General features: G+C 40.0%; 1 long non-coding RNA gene across 4 annotated transcripts in view; it reads right to left on the bottom strand.

Annotated features, from left to right (window-relative positions):
- The window catches only part of LOC127530469 (uncharacterized), a 47158-nt gene that overhangs the window by 13413 nt on the left and 9982 nt on the right, over positions 1-23763 (bottom strand). For 2 of the 4 annotated variants that reach the window (XR_007937040.1, XR_007937041.1), the window contains exon 2: positions 1556-1620. This is a non-coding gene — a long non-coding RNA (uncharacterized LOC127530469). Of the gene's footprint in view, positions 1-1555; positions 1621-2197; positions 2737-14090; positions 14913-23763 lie in introns of those variants that run through there. The other 2 variants (XR_007937042.1, XR_007937043.1) reach the window with 2 other exon arrangements.

The raw sequence follows: 23763 nt of genomic DNA, 5'->3' as shown, positions 1-23763 counted from the left end.
ATCAAATTGAGCAAATGGCAACGATGTGAAACCACAGAGTATGTCAGTCACCAGTAAGAATCTGTTGAACGGAGCCGGTTAGATTTATTCTGCTTATTAGATTTCATATTCCGCGTTTACATAGAACCATCTGTGCATCGCAATGTTCTGCACGCAGCTCACATGCAACTGATTCGAAAGACGCTGTGGCCCCATGCTGACTAAACAGGCTGAGGTGTAATACGAGGCCGCAAAGATGGAGCAACAGTTTGAAAAGCAAGGCCAACTTTGTGTGAAATAGGTGCCACCACACAATTGCACCTTGCTGAGAAAATAGCAGTTCACAATATGACAATAAATATAGCATAGTTAGGACAATTTTAACACTTCTTAAATATGTACTGAATTTCACAGCTATATTTACAACTGTGGGGAAAAGAAAACATCTTTGCAGATCAAAATGCCTCAGTGTTAACATGTCATTTGCCCTGGAAACTTGCACAAAACTCGACTCATTCCCGAGATTTGTCACCATTTGATATATAAGAACAAAAAACAGTAGCCTGCTCATTTGTTTGATCTGTTTGTTTCACAGTTAAAGCAACACCACAACTGATGCAGCGTGGTCACTCTGACAAACCACAATGCATTATGTCTAAAAATACCGCTTAAGTTAAGCTAACACTAATTGAAGGTTTTGACACACAGCAGGCTAGCCGGCTATGCCTAAAGGTCAGATATGGAAAGAGAACCACAGGCGGGCAAAAATTACATTATTATGAACACCACTAACACTGTGTCGAGGCATTCTAAAATGCTGCATTTTAAGCAAAGCAATTTTCTGTACAAACTGATGTCATACGTGTACTCCAAGGAAAGCTAGAAGGTTGTACAGTTAACTCCCAGGGTGTAATTCTAAACCATACAACCTACTACCTCAACCCGGATGCACACATTTTCAACTAGGATTCTTCTCTATATTGAACAGAGCAAATCATTCTTTAGCCAAAATTATTGAAAACAAAGCCTCGTTATTGCCAGGTTTTGCAAATAATGGCGATGTCGTGCAACTTTGGGAAGTCAGAGAAACAGAATTTGTATACGAACCGTCATGAAACTATTACTGTCATACATAAAACATCTAAACAACCTAAAGCAAAAAAAAGCTGAAAAGACGATGTTCACACCATGTTGACAAAGACCCACAGAGGCGAGCTTGTGCTGTCAGATTTGCCACAAGATCGGATCTACGGGTTTGTGCCAAATGGTTATGGCCAAAGTATCAAAGTAATTAAATAAAGCAGAAACAATATAAAATCCGAGCTCTGTAGTCCCTAATGTGACATTACAAATGAATGTTTGTGATGCGTTTTGGATTTTGATAAGTATAGCCACATATCCTTAAAAAAGCAGACCTCAAAATGTCTTGCCTTGTGTAGTGAACATTAGTCGGCAGAGCAGCTGACAGTGAATGAATCCACGGCAACTGGCAGCAAGAGACTTTGCTGAGATTCACCTTAAAAAAAAAAGAAAATCAAAGTTCATCAAACAGATAGTGAGGATTGTAAAAGCTTACCCTTCATGGATGTGTCTGGCTTGAGGGGAGGGGTTTGCTGGTGGGCCAATTTTTAATCCGGCTCTCTAAAAACAGAAAAAAAGGATTGTTTTTAAATGCAAACAATGGTACGTAACTCTTTACTTTTAACACTGAATCAGCCGCGTAGTAAAGAAGAAACGAACGAGTGGTATCATAGTGAGAAAAGAAAAGGAGCATTGCATTACAAAACATGCCGATGACTGTTCTGATAATATCAGATCCACATGGTAAAAAAAGAGAGAAAAACATTCTTAAGCTGCTGTGCCTCAGTTTGAGAGCTTCACGTGTCTTTGCAGTTCTCACATACGAAACTGAGTCCATAATAATAACAGTCGTAACTGTGCTGTGGACTGTTATCCCAAACTAGCACACAGAATTGCCATAGCAGTCCTCTTCCTGGCTAACAGCAATGTGGCTGTGGTGAGAGGTTAGCTCAACTTAGCCAAGACCGCAGATAGCAGAGAGCGGAGCCTGAGAGGGATGCCAGTGTAATCAAGCATGCCACGGTCAGCTACCATTAACTGTGCCAGTGCCGGAGACCCACAAACAACAGAATATTACTACGGCTGCAGTGCGACAAAGGAAAGTCTGAAGTGAAAAGAAAGTGAAAATGCCACTTACCTAGATTTCTACTATTCTGTAACACTTATCATTTGTGCATGTCTGTATCCACACTTTCTACCTGGGTGTGAGCTATGAACAGTGAGCCTTACAACCGCTGCTTTCTTTTTTCTTTTTTGGTATTGCGAGGAATGATGAAAAGACTGAGGGGCACTTCTAAACTGAGCTCACTGACAATACCGGTTCAGTTCAACGATGCGCTGTCCGCCATTTTCTCCGGCAACAAACAAGAACAAGAGAAGGAAAAATCGGGATAAAAACGATTTGCTGGCATCATTATTCAAAGTTTTCCCCTTTTCTCCCTCTGTGTGTCTTTCTTTCTCTCGCTCTCTCGCCTGACAACATTACAAAACCTTGGCTGGAAAGATCCCATGATTTCCTACCAGAAAGCCACAGCATTCCCAGTAAGTATTCTGCTGACATTGTAAAGACATCTTTTGTCCAAATCAAAACGTAAGCTCGGCCTGCCCCTCTCCCAAAATCTGGCACCTTCGCGGATGGGGGTGTGGGTGGGGGGGCTGCAGTGCACAGGGTGGTGTTAGGAGTCATGGCAACCTCTACCTGGCAGGCTGCCCAGCACCCCGAGGTGGAGAGAAGTAGGGGCTAATGTGGTGTCGAGCAGGAATGCTTAGCGCCTTCCAAAGTCAACTCTATGGGCGTGCTGGTTGCTTAAGACTTCAGTGTAGATGCCAGAATTTTTTTGACAGAGTAAATACAAAAGAGTGGATGCGCAGCAAACTAATGACAAATTCATACTGTACACAGACGGGAATAATGATCACATGCTTCTTCTTAAAACACAGCTCATCTAAACCATACAAGCCCTTTTAGTGAACACAAACAGAGCAGATTTCTAATACACAAAATAGGTTCATTAGGATGGCTTTGTTGGATTGGTTTCTCGTATGCTACATTTAAATTCCTGTTGAATCCCTGCTTTCTTCAGTGAGTGAATAAATACGGCAGGAAGATTATCTTCAAGTGGACATGCTCGCACTTACAAAGCAGAATAGAGAGTATGAATCTCTCATGCATCAGCAGCAAACAAATGTGTTTTCCCATGCTGCATACTTGTGCAGTTTAGCCAGAACAGTAGCTAAGCAGAGTCAGGTGGTTTGTTACAATAATACAAGCATATGTCATGGACCTGTGACTCACTAAAGAGGAAGGTATCCACCAGAGACAACATTAAAGTTCTACCCTAAGAGCATCTCGCACGCCGGCTTTCGCACTCAGTTTAACACCAAACTGTTGAGCATCTGCCGTACACGCTAAACTCTGTTCATAATTCTAAGAAAATGCTGTGCGACTACAACAGGAGAACTACAGCAAGGACTTTGACTTTTGTAGTTTTTCCCCCACTGCGTTTTATTCGCACTGCATAAACAGAAATGTTTTGATCACAGATAATCTGATCATATTTTTTTGTTTTCATTGCTAATAATAATACAGTTGCTACATAATTCTATAAATGCATAAAATAACTCATTTTTCATCATGAAGGTAGCACTTCAGGGACAACTATTGAGGCAAAGAGTGAGGCAGGAGTAGCTTGTAGCATGCAGTGGCAAAATATAAGCTATTTATGTGTGCATCTGAGCAGTTCTAGTCATTGCGGTGTATATTATCAGCAGGTTAGGACATCACACAGCTGCTGCAAGAAGTGACAGCTCAAAGCAAATCGTGCATGTATGTAACATTTAGAGACTATAATATATATATATATATATCTATATATATATATACACACACACACTACCAATCAACAGTTTGGACACACCTTCTCATTTAATGCTTTTTTATTTATTTGTATCATTTTCCACATTGTACATTAATAATGAAGACTGGCACGTTTTTGTTTACAACATAATTTCATATGTATTCTTTTACAGTTTTGATGTCTTCCGTATTCATCTACAATGTAGAAAATAGTGAAATAAAAACCACTGAATGAGAATGTGTGGCCAAACTTTTGACTGGTAGTGTATTTATATTGTTAGTTAGTCTTTTGTTTTTGCCATGATCGCACAATAAGCTGAACACAAGGGTGGGTGGAGAGGCACAAAATGTTTGCAGATGCATGCAAATCACAAAGATACCAAGAGATGGTTAGGGCTTCGCTGTCGCTCATTTGATAATCTGGTGGCAAATGAACCCAAGACAGACATGCATTTAAACAATAATGCAGAATAATGTGTATAAACATTTCGATCAGACTCCAGCCGGTGGACACACTTAGATCAACATCCAAGATACAAGTGCAACGTGATTACAATGCTAGTGAAGCAGTCTGCACTGAAGATTAATGTGTGGTTTGTGCCATTATCTGTCATCAAAAACAGCCTGAAACTGTGCATCCACCTTCAACTGATTAAATCTCTACTGCTGCTGGAGGAAGCTGGACAGACATTTGATTCACCTGCAGCCACGAACTTGGCAAGTGCATCGCCATCACAGTGAAGAATCCGTTTTGGTTACACTGATTGAATCATATGCAGTAAACACCTCTCTATTTCAAAATGAAATCACACAAATATCCGTGTGTCTCTGCGGTTCAGACTGTTCAGTTATACCTGACAATACCATTTATTCCAAATCAGCTTGTGCAGGAAATTGTGACAACCTGGGGAGACGCTGGCTCTCCACACCTCACCAACAACATGATGATTTTTACATTTAGAGAAACTGCTCCTCTGATTAGCCATTTTCATCATTTTCCATGATTGGCACATCTGCTTATTAAATATGAGAGGAGTGCTATGACTCGCCGAGAGGTTCATTAACCAACATAGCACTTTATCAATGTCGCACAACCCTTTTGCACATGTACAGTGGACTATATAAAGTGAAATAAAGTGCAAATACATTCATCCTCATTATCACACATGCAGCTTAGCATTTGATTGCATAATTAAAGTAGAACTCTCAGACCTCTCAACAAAATGGCCATGCAGCCATCTGAGCTCATCATCTGCTGCAGCTTACGTTGAACACACTCGGCCAAAATAGTTCCAAAACATTCCCCCACTGAGAGGGTCATTTCATATCCTGAAAGGCAGGAGGCCGGGGTCAAAGTTCAAATGAGAATGGGGGGTAAAGGACTTCCCTTGGGGATGGAATATACCATTGTGAACCAGACAGGGGTGGAAAAAAATCAAGACACACTTCTCAATCTGCTAATCCATAAAATGCGGTGTATCTCTGGTTAGTGGGGGAGGAAAGACAGAGGTGGAAACAACAATTTAGATTATAAAAAGCTGAGAAAAGCTACATCTTCCAAGTGTCAGTCTTCACTAAATGTCCTGTTAATATACCCTGACAGAAACATACATCTGTATAACAGCACTCATGCGCAGAAACCTTTTTAGAAAATGTAAACAAACACTATATGTATTCTGTGTCCAGAGTTGTTCATTTGGCAACTGTCATTTTCTGCTACATTACACATCATTATTATCTTGATCAAAAGTGTGCACACTGGCAGCCAAAATTCTAAAGGCAGATCATTTGTGCCATTTTTATTCTCCACAGGAACACCAGAGACAGGAGGCTATTTTTGGCTCAAAGCCCTTATCTCCATTAATTTAATGTTGCCTCAAGCAGTGACAGAAAAACATTCAACAGGTTAATCCAGACAGAAGTTTAAACAGTTCAGTCTAATGAGAGACAGAGCCACCGAGCCATTTCATAGTGTTTCAATGTAACTTGCTTTGCCAATAACACAATAATGTTGAAATGTGACATTCTGGAAAGAATATTTTGGATGACTCCGTTTCCTGAGTTAGTTTGTAAATTTTTAAAAAAGCAGACTATTACTGGTAAAGAGTAGAAAGTGAAGGCTGTATACAGTTTGTCCCTTGTAGGGAGACTTAGTCTTACTATGCCCTCGTCTGGCCTCTCTTCCCTAGTGTTCAGCGACAAGGATTCACAAAGAAATAAAATATGACTAACACAATCACAAATACGACTTGCTGACCTAAAAAAGTAAACTACAAACAAGAGAGTCAAGACACACATATTTAATGTGATAAATTCTGTTGTTGTAGCATTAACATAAATCGTAGCTGTTTCTGAGCCCCGTGATACAAAGCAGAGTCACAGGCATGCAAACATTGCTTTGCACACATTACAATAAAACACAGTTTAATCTGGCACAAAAGCCAAAATGAAAATTCAGAGTCATGAACACAGCTCTGGGTTCACTCATAGCGGTGCTTCTAAGCACTGAGGTTTTAAAGGAGAGCTGTTGATGTTCACAAACACTGAATAACTGTTTAGGATTATAGAAATAACGTTCTGCGACTGCTAACCCAGGGTAATGTTGCTGTAAAAGCTAACAGAGCTTTGCCGTGCAGCCAGCCGCGGCGATGACTTTGCCTGACCCACCTGTCTGTTGATCCTGCTGCCTAGCACCAGACTAAACACCACAGCTTATTGGCTGCAGCTGACTAACGGACAGCCAATCGGCGCACAAGGAGGGATAGATGGAGGGCAAGAATCAGACTGTGAGAGTAGAAGGGAGAGGAAGAGGCTGTGCGGAGACAACCAAACCTCATACAAACTGAGCAAAAAAGCATGCCAAGACTAAAACTGCACCGACACACACAAGTTTTTCACTTGACACATTTTCCACAGAAGAAACATTTTCTACTACTGACACACAAAGGGTGTCTGAGCAGTAAAATAATAGAGACACGAGCAATGTTTTTGTGAGAGTATCAAATGTAGATGCATAGCAATAACAAAGAAAAGGGCATCTGTTTCTGAATGGCACTGAATTGATTACCTGGCTTCAGACAAGACTGCTATCAGACCGAGCTTTTACCGTCGCTAAAAGGGATCAATACCTAATGAATTCCAAACGGCGGAGTTTCAGAAACATAAATGTATCCTACACATGAGTGCATAAAGTAACCTCTGTGGATCGATGAATATGACATTACAAACAGCCAGAGGAATGCATCTTCTTAATTGACCTGAGCGTTTCCAAATTAATTCAAACGACAATTAAAATGGATTGGACTGTGTGGCACCTTCGTCCTGGAATCTCTGAGAGCTTTTTATTGTGTGTTCAGCTCACCTCGTGACCTGGCCTTGTGTTTTAATTACCGCTGTCTCCTATCAGGCTGCTCAGGCAATAAGACAAAAACAATAAAGAAACGAAAGGCTTAGTTTAGCATTTACATAGTGACGGAACTGGCACAATAAGGATATAATGTCATCCAATCCAGTGCATGAATGTTGAACAGAAATGTTAAGGAACTAAATATACTACAGAAATCAATAATGAATCTCCGTAAACATTTAAAACATTTTGTGTGACTTGGTTACAGCTATTTATGTGGTTGAAAATTGAACACTCAACACTCACATGAGTTCGTAAAATATGGACACCAAACAGTCCCTTAAGAAGCCACCTATGTGGTTATGTTCTTTAAAGAAGAATAGCTTCGAGGATATTCCTTTGTAGTATTTAGATATATTCCTTTATCATTACAGGCTCATTAGAAGACGTGAGTAGGTAAGCGCACAGTTTTGATTTTAACATTTGCTGTTATTCATGTGGTCTGGCACTTGAAAGAGACACTTGTGGAGAGAACTGACAAATGCTCTTGACATTAAAAGCAAAACAACATTTAATCTGGAGGCTACTATAGAGCAGTGTACTGTTGCTTTTAGTGCATTTCAAATATACAACACAATAGCAAACCAATAGAGGTGAAAAGTGTAGGAGAGCTAAAACACAAGGGGCTCATGAACACAGCACATTCAAAACACTTCAGACAAAAAGAGACACAAAAGGGTTATGTCATTATTCTGTATTCAATTCTGATTTATTTGATTATTACTTTAATTGCACACACAGTTATACAGTTTTAGTGTGACTGGTTATTTCTAAAGGTTACCTGAGGAATCAGTGTACCTTCATTTCTGTGTTAAAACCCACATCAGCAACACTGCCAAACCAAAGGGACAGTTCTCTGCTTCTTTCCGTCATGAGATCGTTGCGACAGGTGTGCACATTTCGAAGAACCTCAGAACATTATATGGCACAAATAATTTTCCGCAGGCTACCTCCACATGAGCGGACCGTAATCGACTACATTAAGGATGACTTCTCATTTAGGAGGCAGAGAAGGCAGTTATCATAATGATACCTTTTCTCTGTGTGTCCCCACCAAATGCTTTCCCAAAGATAATCCCTCTGCACAGGCTCTCATTATCAAAGCAATCGTCTGACAATGGCAAGAAGAACACTGGAAATTATGGGAATTAGTGAAGGACTATGGAAAAATGATTGCTGATTCAAGACTTTAATTAGGCCCTTGCAAAACAATCAGACACAATTAGGAGGGACCAGTCAATAAGCTAAAACTCATACGCAAGGGGACATGAATTAATATTTGATGATTTTTAAATGGCTGTTTGAGCTTAGATGCCTTTTTGCTCGCAGTTGGGTATTAGATAGTGGGAAGTCTCCACAGCTCTTATTGTGGCTAATAAAGCAGGTGACTTGCAGGTAAATGAGCAGGTGAATTTGCACTGCCTTCCAATGAAAATTACCATTAGCTTGTAAGTGACTTCTTAAGCGCCGTCTGATTGGTTCCGGAAACATGCTCTGAATCTAAAAGATGTCCACAATGCACCATACAGACACCAGCGAGGTCAAAAAACTACCTTTAACATGAAGCTTTTCGTGAAGCCGAATTGGACCTCGGAAGACTGTCAGATGTGATTTTTGTAAAACACTATGAAGTATTTCCATCTGTTCATTTTGCTGCCCAGAATTCCAAAGTGAGCAAACATTACAGGTTAAATACTTGCTGTAATTGCTCAGTTATTTTTCCCTCAGCTGTGCAGAAGACAAAGACTGTTCAGGAAATTACTTTCTGCCGTCGGTAACACTGTCCTTAATTTTGTTTCATTAAAATTGTAAATCCAGAAAATATCCTACCACTAAAGAAATAGTTTAGGTACAAAACAGCAAGTATTAGTGAGAAACCTGGCATTCAAGCCTAATTTAACAACTTTGTAGCTTAAAAGAACTTTCGCTTTGTCATTTACTTTAATTACAGGGATGGTATATATATTCACAATAATCCAGAGTTGAAATTGGTTATGTAGAATAATCATTTTTTTGTGTTCAATATCAGTTCATACCTGACACAGAAAGAACAACATAGTTTACTGAGACCAATCCTCATATTTCGACTGAGCTTTAAAACAGCTGTGCGTGGTTATGTTTAGTTAGCTCTGCTGCAAACATTACTGAGTTTTATGTTCTGTTTTAATTCATTTAGAAATGTATCTGAATTAATCAAGTATTTTAAGAAGGTAAGCAAGATCTTTTTTAGGCACTATTGAGAACTTATTACATTTAGATAACACAGAAATCTGTATTATAAATATGCTTAATGACCTTCATATTCTCATGCAGAAAGTGAAAATCCATTATTTCGTCTAACATGGCATGCTTTCGCAAGACAACAATCAAACAGACATTTGAGCTTGACTCAGTGTATGAAAACAAATAAATCTTCTACTAACACATAAACAGAGCTCTAGGGTTCTGATGAAAGAAAATAGAACTGCTGTGATTTATCATTTTAAAAGAACGCAGTTTTCCACGCAGACAAAAAGACTATGATATTACATAAAACAAAATAGCAAGCCAGATTGTGTCTGGCCAAGTACAACACAGACAAAAGACGGGCTGCAAACATTAGCGGAACCGACAACTGCAACACTTCACTATGAACTGGATAAACTCTGCTAGGCCTTAATGATCTCCAGCTTACACCCTGACTTTTAAAACACATGTAGACGTACAGTACGCCGTATACTTCGAGATATGTATGATGGATCAGGGCTTACAGCGTGAAATCACATGCAGCTGGTCAAGACAATAAAGTCAGGCATCTGTTTAAAGTTCATGTCCATCCGTTCGGAATTAAACCATTTGTCTTTAATTGTCATTTCTTTTGCCAGCTTGTCCAAAAGTGTGAAATATCCTCAAATGGCCCGACGGTGTGTGTGTGCGTGTCTGAGTTAGTGAAGGGAATTCTGGTGAGATGCGCTCCAGTTGAAAACATGTGGCTCCTCTCACCCCAAAGCCATGTAGACTTACAGAGCACATGTCAGTCATCCGTGATTGCAGGCAAAGCAAACGGGATGGGACAGCGCAGGGATTATAAGGCAGCCTGGTGTTTCCACTGAGGTCTCCCCTGCTGGGCTACATGGTCCCAGCTCCCTTTGTCTGCTGTTAACCCGTTAAATCCCGCGGAAGAGCCCATTCAGAAATGTGTCGCACACCCCGGGGGTGCATTTTGTGTGGAATAATGATCTTAAAGGGGTTACACAGCATTGTCACTGATTCCAACCCACCCGTCACCCCACCACCACCACCACCACCACCACCCCCTCACACACACATTCATTTGTTTCCGGGGGTGTTTGTGTTTTCAATTATTGTCAACTCCAGTCTTAACTTCTTACAAACACCGTCGAACGACATTCTTTAAGAGGATCCAGTGAAGTCAATCAACACCAGGACAGTTACTGTTAAAACGACTCTTTCAGTTGTTCTTCACAGGTGTGGTTAAGGAGGAGATTGATGCATGCATTTTATATGAGGATATTATATCTATATTGCTCTCTGGATATACAACAGTGTGCAATATTTCAGCTCAATAGACGAGACTCTCTCTCCTTTACTGTTGTGTTGAGCATACTTTGGAGCCGACTACATCCCGACTGCGTTAGCGTTATAGAAAGCACACACGCGGGAAATGTTGTGGGTTCACTGAGAGAAAGTGTAATTATACTGCAGTAATGCCCTCCATGATTAATGATGTGGGCCTCTGAAACCAAACCATTGGGCCAATGGCAAATTACCACTATAAAAATAAACCATGATGTGAACAGGTCAGCGGGGCCAGAGCACAAAATGTCTCTTAGTGTGTATTTATACACAGTGTATGAGTGAATAGGGAACGAGCTCTAGTAACCCAATTAGTGTTCGTCCACTGTCAGAGACCAGCTCCATCAGTGCTACGTCGCTCTGCAGTCAGGAGTTGTGTTTTGTTACGGATTTTGCACAGACATTTTTGAGAGCCTGAGATTAGCACATACAATAATAAAAAAAAAAGCTGAAATATCATACCTCTTTGAATCAGGTGCTTAGTCTGAGTAACATCATTTTAGCGGTGAGAGAAAGGAAAAAGAAAAACAAAAGAAAAGAAACAACGGTGTCATCTAAATTCTTACTGATACTGTCCCATCATCGCTGCGCTGATAAGGAATGTGGTGCTAATGAATATCAAATCAAGCGTATGAAATAATACTTCGGCCATAAATCACTCCCAGAAATAAGGCAGCTTTGGTTAAACGTAAAGAGAAAAACACACCTTCTACTAAATAGCTCAGACTTCCTGAACACTCTCTTGAGCACTGCAGAGTCAAGTTCACATTTCTTGTCAAACACTCACTGCACTGCTCAGCACATAACCACATTAGATTAGTTCTCTATAGCCCCCTCCACCCGACAACACCCACACACACCCTTCTCAGATGGAGAGCACTTGACTCGTGCCCAAATTGAACTCTTATGCACTCTACTTTTTGTAGTCAAACTGCAATGAAGTATTTCATTGAAAGCATGGCCCTCAAAGCAGTAGCAATCAAGGATTCTTGTGGTTATAAATCAACATTTGGAGACGCCTGAACTGGCGTCATAAACATGTTATCTCTGCAGTTATTTGCCAGTGCACAAATATGTTTGGCAAATTTAACTTCACTACCACAAATAAGACCACAAAGAATAATCTTAAAGAAGAGTAAAAATTATTTTTTCATCAGATGCCAGTGGGCTTGAATTGTTGGACAGTAACGCCACTAATCTCACACATGCACAGGACACACACACACGCACACCTCAAAATATTTAGGACAAGTATGATGACAGGCTTACAACAACTTGTAGCCTCAAAAAATAATATCTGATTCAATACCAATATAAACTGATATATATCCACAGTGGAGCTGATGGTGTATGCAGTGAATGCTCTTTTTCTTGTCCTAAAAGCTACACTCAGATCACAGAGGGGAATCCTTGAGTGGTGAATAAAGAGCTACCTGTCTGGACTTCATGCTACACTGATCATTATCTCAGTTATGACAGTGATTTTGGTTTTTGATCATTCATTTGTATGGCTTGAAATGGCGTTTCACACTTGTCAGCACACCTTTAAGTGGCGTCTTCATAAATTCCAACATTCCCACTCTTAATGAAATGAGCAAAAACACTGTTTCAGAGAAGATAATCCATCTAACTTTATTGCACTTTCAAATAGATAATTAATGACCCATTAAATGCACAGCCTGTGGTTTCTTATGTGTATGAATTTGAAGTGTGCATGCATCTCAGCATCAATCAGATGAAAGCCTGACAAACGGCCCCATTCTTTTTTAATAATAATAAATCAAAGCATGCACATGGCCATCTCTCTGAGAGAGAGATAATCAAAAGCAGAGAGTGAGATGGCCAAACATCATGTCTAATGTCCCAACAAACTGAGGATCAACTGTTTCCAATTAGGAATACAAAGACATATGCAGCAGATAAAATGAACCCATTCACCCTGTCTCCCTTTGCACACACATTAATGAAAATAATATTCTCCATGACATGATTGTTATCCTTAAAAAAAATGCAAATTCAAATAATAAATCTTTTTGTCCCATTTTCCTCTTTCTTAAACATTTAGAGGAACGATATGAGGAAAATGCTCACACTTTCACAAAGCCCTGTGCACCGTTGTCCGTGCTAGTTTTAATTTCTCACTTCTTTCATTGCTGTTTAATCCAGTCACATCAGCTCCCTGAGCAGGTGAAGTCAGCCAAAGACTTTCCCACGGTCTGAGAGCAAATCCAACGCCCCGAGCCCTTCCTGAGGGCCGGCCATCTGTCCGTTCTGTTTGGAGTGTGTTAGGGGGTAAAGCGTCAGCTGCATGACCAAATTCAACGTTCCAACACACCCCTCCTTCATGAAGAAAAGCCCAAAGCATCCATTCAACTCGGCACACACACACACACACAGCTTGTGCCCAAACACAAACAAATCAACAAACAAACAGACAGATGTGACTCCTCACATGCAACTGATTTGCAATCCAAAAATGTCACACACATTCTTCTGTTATTGTCGCAAATATGCAAACTTTGCTACATCTGATCTGAATATAAATGCTTGACATTTCACCAGGTTACAGTTTTCTGCTAATTACAAACAATACATATTGAACACTGCATTCCTGCCAAAAAAGCAACAGATTATTTCCCTTCCCTCTTTTTAAGCTTAAAACATGAAAGTTGCTGGATGGAGAAAATCCTCATTAACATGGTATCTGCCCCTCAACAAAGGAGTTCACCACATAAACCTTGACCTTTGCTCCCTCAGAGGATAAATCATCTGTGACTCTGACTTCAACAGAACAATACAATTTGACCCCAAAAGCAGCAAAAAACAGAGCCAGCAAATTTGAGAACATCATCGTAGATTGCCGAAAAAAAACATCTTACTTTGAATTAGGACTTGCCACGATCATGTGACGCATTTTTTTTCCCTTCTCAAGCACATGCTGCCACCCCCATCCCAAAGCATTCCCCCTACTCTTTTCTCCCCTCCTCAAACCTACGTGCTATCATTTTATTTCCCCTCTCAAAGAGCGACTCTACCGCTGGTGGATATGGTCCTCGCCCCGGCCTGACGCATTTTTAAAATGCGTGACATTGCCTCTGTGGGAGCATGAGAACGGAGCTTCCTCAATAGTAGGGTCCCCATACCCGGCCCGTAACCATGGAAGCAGATGCCTGCCCTCCCGGCCCTCCTTACCTCCTGTCGATCGCGAGCTGTGAGCTGCTTCGGCAGTGAAAAGAGGCTATGCCTGCCTTTCTCCTCGCTCTGACCGAACTTGCCCCACTCCTCAAAAGGAGCCATTGAACAGGTCACTGGTCTAGACTTGTTTGCACGGTCCAGGGAGCAGCCTTGATGTAACCCTTGCTCTGCTCTCTCTCTCTTTCTCTCTCTGCCTGCCATACCAGCCGCCCAGCGACTGCAGACTGTGGAGGGGTGGCGGGGGGACATTGGAGACGTGGATTTGAAAAGGAGCCCGTCCGATTTTGCCATTGTGCCTTTTCATTCATCGATCGAATGAATATCGAACCTTCTGTCCCTGCGTGTGTGAAACGGATAGCTTAGCAAGCATTTTTTTTCCCCTCTCTCGTCTCAGGTCTATGTTGTGGGCCCAGAGCTGAGATTTCTTTTCTCACTACTTGTAAGAATGTCATTTTTAATTGAAACAAATGTTTTGTTTTAATAATTCCTGCTAAGATTAATCCTGATGTGGCCTGACTTTTTGTCAAGCAGAAATGAGGTTTAGAAGATTTAGTCACTCTTCAGTGAGCACTGAATGAGTTAAATGTTTTAGAATACAATTTTAGGGAAATTATATTTAATGCTTAATTATGCTAAAGATTTAAATCATGTAATAGTGCAAAAAGTCAAAAACTAACTCACGTAAGAAGCAGCTGAAATTATTTGTAATCAGATGTGTGAAGCAATTAACTGCTCAGATTTTAATGTATTTGCTGCACTCCTAAAATGAAGCTGAACAGTTTGTATGAAATATTTAAATACTATGTAGAGAAAATTAGATAAAAACTTTACATTAATTTATAATTCATTTCTGTTTGTGACAGGGTTGCATTTGTATATTTTGAACTACCAGGTTATTTTTATTTTTTCCAATTAGTTTTATATCTAAAAATAAGAAAAAAAATGCAGAATTTATTATATTATGTGAACCAAACTAGTACATGACTATTTATAATTTTAAGTCAAAATGCTGTCAATTACTCAAATCTTGGCAATTGACAGCAATTATTTGAATCTAATCATTATTTCAAGGCAGTTAAAATTATATCTGTGTCTAATTACATAAAATGTGTGCGTTTACATATTGACCCCTTGCACTAAATGGTTATGGATGAGCATACATGCGTCTGACAGGACGATAGAGAGAGAAGCCAGGCGAGAGCTTTGTTGACAGTTTTAGTAAAAGGTGAGACGATCAATGTCAACATATCAATATTGTTCAATGTGGGACGAGGCCGCGGATAAGGTGACTATTTGTTCAATCTGATTCATAAAACAAAACTCATTCTGTTTTTTAATTGACGCGTGGCTGTAACGACTTGCAACCCCCTTCTTTTTCATTCACACTCAACACTAGAAACAGACTAAAAAGGAAAAAGAAGGAAAAATTAATTGCTGAATTATTTTTATAATTTATCTAAGACATTACATTTTGCAAAATAAATATATAGAATCAAATCCTTTAATTATTCTAAGTGATTTATTTCCATGTCAAAATGCAGACATCTTTTAAATATTTTGACAGAATATGTTGAAAATAGATGTAATACATCAATCTGTCTGGTTAAGAAAATGTAAATGTTTAACGTCATAAACAGGGTTAAAAATAAAGCGCATAAGGTGAAAAGAAAATTGCTCTGATGACTGTAAACATCCTACTAAGCATTAGATTTAGAAAGCAGAGCCTGCAAAGAGGAGCAGTTGCAGCTCCAGTGCTTCATGTGACGAGTTGCTATGCAGGGGCCAATCAAAGGGGGCAGAAGGGGGAACAAAACAGGGCAGAAAATGAGCAAATTCAAAGGCAGAGGAAGGAAAGCAAAAGAACCAGTGAAGTAAGAACGCAAAGGCATTGTGTTCGCACAACAATCATAGCCGCTCTCACAGTGAGTACCAGGCCTGCCTCCGAATTTCTCGCTGCTACCACAACTCACATTCAAACGGCACAAAACCAAAGGGCTACGGTAGGAGGTCCGTTTAAAAAAAATGTGGATTTATAGGAAATGAAATTATGGAATTAAACCAGCAGAAAAGCAACCTGCAGAAACCTATTCGCAACAACTCCACATTAGCAGTTAATTACTTTTGGTTTTATGTGATTAAAAATCAGTTTAGCATCATGATGTGAGAAACACATTTTCACAGATGTAAATAATTCTCACAATTATGATGCAAAAAATAAGAAATGCTACAGATTACTTCTGTAATAGAAAAAAGGTGCAATAAATCTGACATCACCGTTTTCAATATTGAATGATTTCCATTTGAAAGAAAATGTTCTAACATCCTTAAATCAACGTAGCATTTTCAAAGGTAAAACCAATTGTTAAAGCTGTGATTATTTAACATCAAGAAATGTAACTGCAATGCCTTCTGCTTGAAATCCTGAAATTAGGATGAACTACAGACAAGTGCAATATAAATGATATGTCAAAATAGTGCAGCATGTTACTAATCCTTCTGGATAAGAAAAAAAAAAACACAGGCCTGTTTTATACTAACAACAGAAGTGGCATGTTGAAAATAGAGCCGACTGATCAACAATGGAGATGGGGGCTGTGTGGTGGAGGGGTGGGGATCTCCGAACTGAACCAACATACAACACACCGACAGGGACGAGTCGGCCAAATCTACCACAGAGACATGCTCAACCCTCCTATCTCATATTACACACAAACACGAGCCAATATGATACAGAGGTACAACACACTAAATAAAGATGTGAAACGATGTTCTTTGTGCGTAATAGGAAGCAAAATACATTAGGGCAGCCTTTTATATATTTCCAGTTTTACCTAAAATCATTTTATACTCTATAAACCAATTCCAAATTGTAGTTTTTTCTTGAATGTGTCTTGCAATTCCACATGATGAAATAAATACAGAAATACAATTGTTTTATTCCTTTTGATGAAGTCGTTTTTTCTCATCATCCTAAATTATCCCAGAGTATTGTACAGAAGCGAAAGTCAAACTCACAGATTTGGCACTCTTCATATTGACACAATTTGTTTGTAACTAACTGACAAATACAGCATAAATGCAGTGAACGATGACAAAGACCAGGGTTGGATTTCTTTGCAGCTCACTGTCTCTGCACCGCACACAGACACACACACACACACACACAGCCGAACAACATCACTGTGGGCAGATGTTCCCCGGAACACACAAGTAAACCAGCGTCCCATCATCACCATCATCCTGCCTGGAAACGGTGGCAGCCGAATGCCAAGTGCTGCTCCACCACGTCTGCACTCACTGCTGTAAAGACATGACCCTGTGTCAGCAGCACTCAGACATCAGAATGAGGCAGCAAAGCTAACCAAATGCAGTGGAGAGTTTGCAAAGGATGAGCAGCTCCAGCCCCGACGCTCTGATTTCGGATACTTTTCCCTCGTCTCTGAACTGATCCTGTCCCTCTTTCCTGAATGCAGATTGGGCACCCAGCGAACCGTGTGACTGCAGCTTGCATGTGACACATCTGAACAGCTACCACTCATTTTAATGTTAGCTTATGTGCTAATGTGTTTAATGTCACAGTAGAAGGTGGACAATTTAGATGACTGCTGTCACAAATGCAAGAATATGTGTGTGTGTGTGTGTGTGTGTGTATATATATATATATATATTTATGTATGTATATTTATACACACATGAGAGACAGACAGAGAGAAAAATGTAGTCTTTTTTGCCTCAAATCTATCTAACTTACAGTTTTAAAATTATACGTTTTAAAAATCTCAAACAGCATTTAGACCGTAGGCTAAACTAATGAAATTCTTGTCGTTGTCAGGGTGACAGGCCTCATCAGTTCAAAGGCACTGAAACCCTGGGAGACGTCACGCCTTTGAGAAAAAAATTACTTCACGAATTGTGTGAAATAAATTTTAAACAAAATAAAGGCTCGACAAAAACCTACTCTTCATGCAGTATTAATAAACTGCAAAAATATAACTGTGTTCCAGGTGGAATTCAGATGACAAGCTGAGAACTAATGAAAGGCAAATGCAAACCCAGTCAATCACCATATCAACAGACCAGTCTGAGCTGAACTAACTTAGACACCATTGCTCATGATCTGTTGGCCCTTCTCAGGGCCACAAAAGCGTGCATCTCCCTCCCTCAGGTCAAGCCCATAGGCTGCTGCACAAAGCACAGAGGGCATCATAATCTCCTAAACCCCCTAGAGTCAGCCCTGCTCAAAATCCACAATGCCAAGCACATCCAAAACATCTTTACTATATTCACACTGGTAACTATGGAAAACTGTCACATTTAAATAGTGACTTCTTATTAACATTTTACAATATTAAAGCACAGTTAAATAGGTCGGATTTGATCATGACTGTAGAAATAGGGTGTCCTTTTAATAACACAAAACATAGAACTTACAGTAATTTATGAGATGGACTACAGTATGGATAACCCTGTAGATCCAAACAGTCTGAAGCTGTGATTATCGTGTATTTGTCACAGTAAGCCTGGGTCTCTGGCCACACCATCACTGACACCAAAGTCAAACATTAAGCTTTCGAAGGTGCTTTAGAAGGTGGGTTGGAACAAAGGGCCTCCCACCACAACCACCACTCAAAGCACTGTTTAATTAGGTGTAGAGCAACAAATCCTCCCTATTCAGTGGCCGGACACTTGTGGTGTTGGAGTGGAGTGTATCGTCGGTGAAAGACTCCCGTCATAACACTAGAGGAGTGTCCCCTCCCTCACAAAGACACACACTAATTCACTAATGCCTGTGTGTTAACAAGCCCATCGTCTGCTTCTCTAACTCTTTGTCTCTTGAATGGGTGCTAATGGAGAGACAAAACAGCTCACACACACATTGAGGCCCTCCTTCAACACGTTGCTCTTTTTATAGAGCGAGACTGGACACTTGTGCCTATAGCCGAGCTACAACATGCCATGCACCACACTGACTAAATTTAACACTGAACTGTGACAATGTAATGACCAGAAAAATAGTACAAACTTCACCGTGAGATTCCAAAAATAGCCATGCTATTTTATGAAGCCAAATTTACCAGAAAAAAGTGTGTTGAATTTAATGTTTAGCATTTTAACTTTATTAATTACCAAATAAGAAACGCAACAAGATAAAATCTAAATAAATGTCATTGTGATATATAAAAGCATATCTTGCAGTATTTGTGAAATAAACAAAAAAAATGGTATCTTCAAATACTTGTGTGATTTTAAAAAAGAATCTGGTATTTAATTCAAATGAATAAGAACAGCATTTTGCACTTTTCATTTACTTCATCCTACTTAGTATTTTATAGTTTGTAAAATGTGTCGATCACTGAAATAATTTAAATAGTACATACCATTTTAAAAAGACTGGAAAGAAAAGCAGCCAGCTAATATGTTCCTAAATTAAAGAAAACTCTAAAAGGCACACTTTTGGTAACTGTCTGGGTATATAAAAGACAGAGTAACTCAGACAAGGCTTGAATATGGGTGGTGGGCTCTAATCCTGAAGGACAAAACCAGCATATCCACCGAGACAAATCTTGTTTGATGGATCCCTGCTGCTAGATCCAACCGCAGCAGTTCGGTCTGGGAGGCCCTTTGTACCAGAGACGCTCAGGAAGGAAACACACTCAAAATTTATTAGAAACGGGACTCCTAAAATTCAATATTAATTCACAGACAGCAGAGTAAAAACAAATGATCTTAATCCAATCAAGGCCTGTGCATTTTCTCAGTGAGAATGCAGACTTTGGAAAAAATTCTTAATACAATATTTATCTACTCACATAAAACCACAAAAACCTTAAAGCCTCGAAAACATGTCTCTGTATTTTTTTTCGTTGTAATGTTAATATTTTTAGATGCTTCACAGTGAAATATATATTTCTCTTTTAACTGCAGTGACCCTAAGAAAATACAGAAATTGTTTCACGATTAAGATATTTTGCTCTTAAAGTCAAATTCAGATAAACACAGAATTGTGTAGTTTAACTGTTAATTGTTTCAAATAAATATTGCAACAGAATAAAACTATCTTTAAATTTAAAATAATTCATAATTTGACCACTTCAACAATTAAAATGCATAAAAAAAACAACCAAAGTTGAATCTTAAAAACAAACTTGGCTCTAATGCTAAAGCAGCACAATCATTTCGGTACAGTGGCCGTTTCAGTGGGCAAAAGAGGGAAGTGAGGGTTAATGAAATAAAGAAAGAATTTGTAAGAGAGAGAGAGAGAGGGAAAAAAAAAAAGAGGATTGCAACACCGGATTCTCCCAGGGATTTAGCATGGCTGTCTGTGTATGTGCAGGACAGAGACAATGACAGAGAATGAGACGGCGCTCAGTGTTTCCAAGTGCTCAAGTGTATCTAATTGTACGAGAACAATTATGAGCATTTGCTTTTTCATCTTTGGTGTAAGCGTGTGTGTGTGTGTGTGTATGCGACGATGCAGACGTGTACTGCTGCAGAAAATGCACTCCGCTCTCAGTCCTGTGGTCTGAGGGCAGAGGCTGGGCAGTGCCTTTAAGCCAGCTCTGGGTCAATCCAAACACTGGCAGCTATTCATGAGCAGATCAAGTTGATGTGAGATTCTGTCCCTCCTCTGCCCCCCATTTCCATATGAATGTAGAATATGCTAAAAGAAAGAGGAAAAAAAACCAAAACAAGCAAGATCCTTGTCCTGGGGAGCCACTGCGGGGTGAGAAAACATATATTTGGAGGGAGGGCTGTGCATCCTCCTCGATGGCAAATAACTGAAATATTGGGATCATAAGAAAATTTAGATAGAATAATATAACGGTGAAAAAAACCCAGCTTTCCCACATGCAGAATCTCTCTCTCTCTCTTTATCTCCTTTCCACACACATTCAAAACCCGCCAAGGTCAATGCTGCCGTCAGCCTAGCAGCTTATGAATCAAAAAACTGCATACATATATTTAGAGATGCTTTATCATGAATGGAGACACACACACACACACACACACACACACACACACACACACACACACACACACACACACACACACACACACACACACACACACACACACACACACACACACACACACACACACACACACACACACACACACACACACACACACACACACACACACACACACACACCTCCTCGCAGGCTGCATCCCAGCCACCCTGTATAAAGGCTTGAGGCAGACAAAGGGTTTGCCCCGAAAGACAAACAGCAGGAAGCATGGAAGCAGCAATGAACGTGATGTACAGACATATGCATCGAGCAAACCCCAGAGGTACAAAGCCGTGTTGGGAAAAACAGCAGCGGAGTAAATAAAAAAACAAAAAAACAGGAGGGGTAAAAATGAACGAACAGTACAGCTGTGCATACCGTGGACGTCCAGTGCCCTCTCTCTGCTACCTGGCAGGCCGAGGCTGAAGCCAGTCGCATCAACACAACGCCGTCACGTGTTCATACATGTGTTTTGGGCAGACGTGGGCCTCCTCGTACACACAGGCTATGTCACACGTTCCTATTGTTCCACTCCATCGTTCGGCTAAAGGCAAACCCCAGTCCTGTCTAGCTGTTTAAAGGTGGGCTCCAACCCAGAGCGAGGAGGCCATCTACTACCGTGAGGGATGAGGGGAGGGGAGACAGAGACCCCTAAATAGGGGGAAAAGCTCAGACAGCTAGGTTTATAACTGCAGATGAGCACCAGGAGCCCAAAGCTGCATTCTGAGGACCGACACACAGATACGATAAACAGCTCAACACTTGTTCTGATTTAGTGTTTTATTTCTGTGTTGCGATTGGAAATAAAAACAAAGAAATCAGATTTTCGAAGAAAACTGGTTGTACACTATCAGAAATGATGCCTCACATCTTTCCAGCGACATCCCGCAGGTGTTTGTATTAAACAGAATAATTGTCTGCCCCTCTTGTGGATCTTGGCCTTCTAATTATCAGATCCATTTGGTAGTTATGAGTGTGAATACGAACCGGCAGGCTGTTGATAAAAACAACAAAAATCATAATCACACATATCTGACAAGATTTTTAAAGACGAGAATTAAATAAAAATGCAGTTGATTTTGTTTGTTTGTTCACTTTTCAAAACAGTAAGATAAAGGAATCTCTGAATATTTCTTTTCTTTTTTATTCTTGACAAACAGGTTTCACAGTAGAACGTCAAATGTGAGTTTTTTTCTTTTAAGCTTTAAGATAATAAAAGTAAAAAAAAATGCAGAGCAAACCAAATTCACATTGAGAGCAGTTTCCAGTGACGGTAATAGGTTTCAGTCTTTACTTATCAGCAGTTTGTATCACGATATACTACTAATTACTATCTGTGTAAGCTTTATTAAAGTAATAGCCTAAATCTGTTTAAGAGTTTAAGAGATGGATTGCTGGCTGCAGTGCAAAGTAATCAAACAAAAAAACCACAAAGAAAAAAAACCAAAAAACTCTGACCCTAACTCCACGCCAAAGAGAAACAAACAGCCTGCAGTTTTGCAACAACATGGCAGAGTAATTTAATTACAAGCATCCCATGTGTGAGTTAACTACATTAATGTAAATTCAGTCAATGAGATTCAATCTAAAGTCTCTGCTAGAGTGATGCATTTCACTCCAGTTTTCCTTCCATTTTCCTTTACCTTTTCTCTAATATTGTCCTCTTATGGAGACTAATGCTGGGCTCCGTTACACAACGAATCATGCTGCTCAGAAATATCTGTCACTGCGAATCACTGGGGTACACCCAGATGTGTATGTACTGTACATGTTTTTATTTAGAAAGAGCCAGTCACACAGCAGTGATTTCGACACCCCTGGCTGCCCTATTTAAGACACAGGTGATATTTGTTAGAACCAGTCACTGGGAGACCGCCTTCAATTTACACAACTTAATGATATTTAACAAAGTTTGACTACGCTGCTGTCTTAAAGTTGGCCCATTCCTTTGCACTTTGCCATCTCCTGTGAAAAATCTCAGCTGCACAATGTTTCAGTGAACCTGACATAGTTGGAAAAAAAAAAAAAAGACTTTGCTTTTCTGGCACATTACAGCGGTGATTTCTTCTCCATGTGCAGACATCAGTCTAGTCTGGTTACCGTCAGCCCAGCACTGCCACCTGTGCACAGGCCCTCCTGTATTTACGTTGTGATAATCACAAAGAGGGATCTTGAACAGATTGTGAGTCTTATCTACAAAGAGCACTTGCACCACTTTGGATGAAAAGAAAAAGTTACGAGATACTCAAACGGATCAAAAACACTGTATGTTGGTACAAGATTTCAAATCGTAGTGTTAAAACAGAATCAAAGAGAAAACCAGAAACTACTAAAAAAGACTTTGTTTTTGACAGGGCAGGGACAAAACGGGGGATTTTTGGACAACGGCCCACTGGGCTGCTCTGGTTTTGACTGAGTCATAGTGTGCGACCCTCTCCAGCAGCAAGTCGGCCTCTGCCAGCTACACAAACAGTGAGAGAGAACATGACATCATCCCTCTATCATCCACGAGATACACTCAAGGCTCACAGTTCAGCAGGTTCAAATGCTGGATGCAGATGGAGGCTAATGTTAACTCAATGAAGCAAGAGATCCTTCACATTACAGCCACCTCTTTAAAAGTTTCCCCGAAGCGCTGGCCCGCTTAACAGACACTGGAA

This window comes from Acanthochromis polyacanthus, chromosome 17 (assembly GCF_021347895.1).
Source record: "Acanthochromis polyacanthus isolate Apoly-LR-REF ecotype Palm Island chromosome 17, KAUST_Apoly_ChrSc, whole genome shotgun sequence".
NCBI lineage: Eukaryota > Metazoa > Chordata > Actinopteri > Pomacentridae > Acanthochromis > Acanthochromis polyacanthus.
Note: the sequence above shows the minus strand (reverse complement) of the source record. Positions and strands in the feature narration are given on the sequence as shown.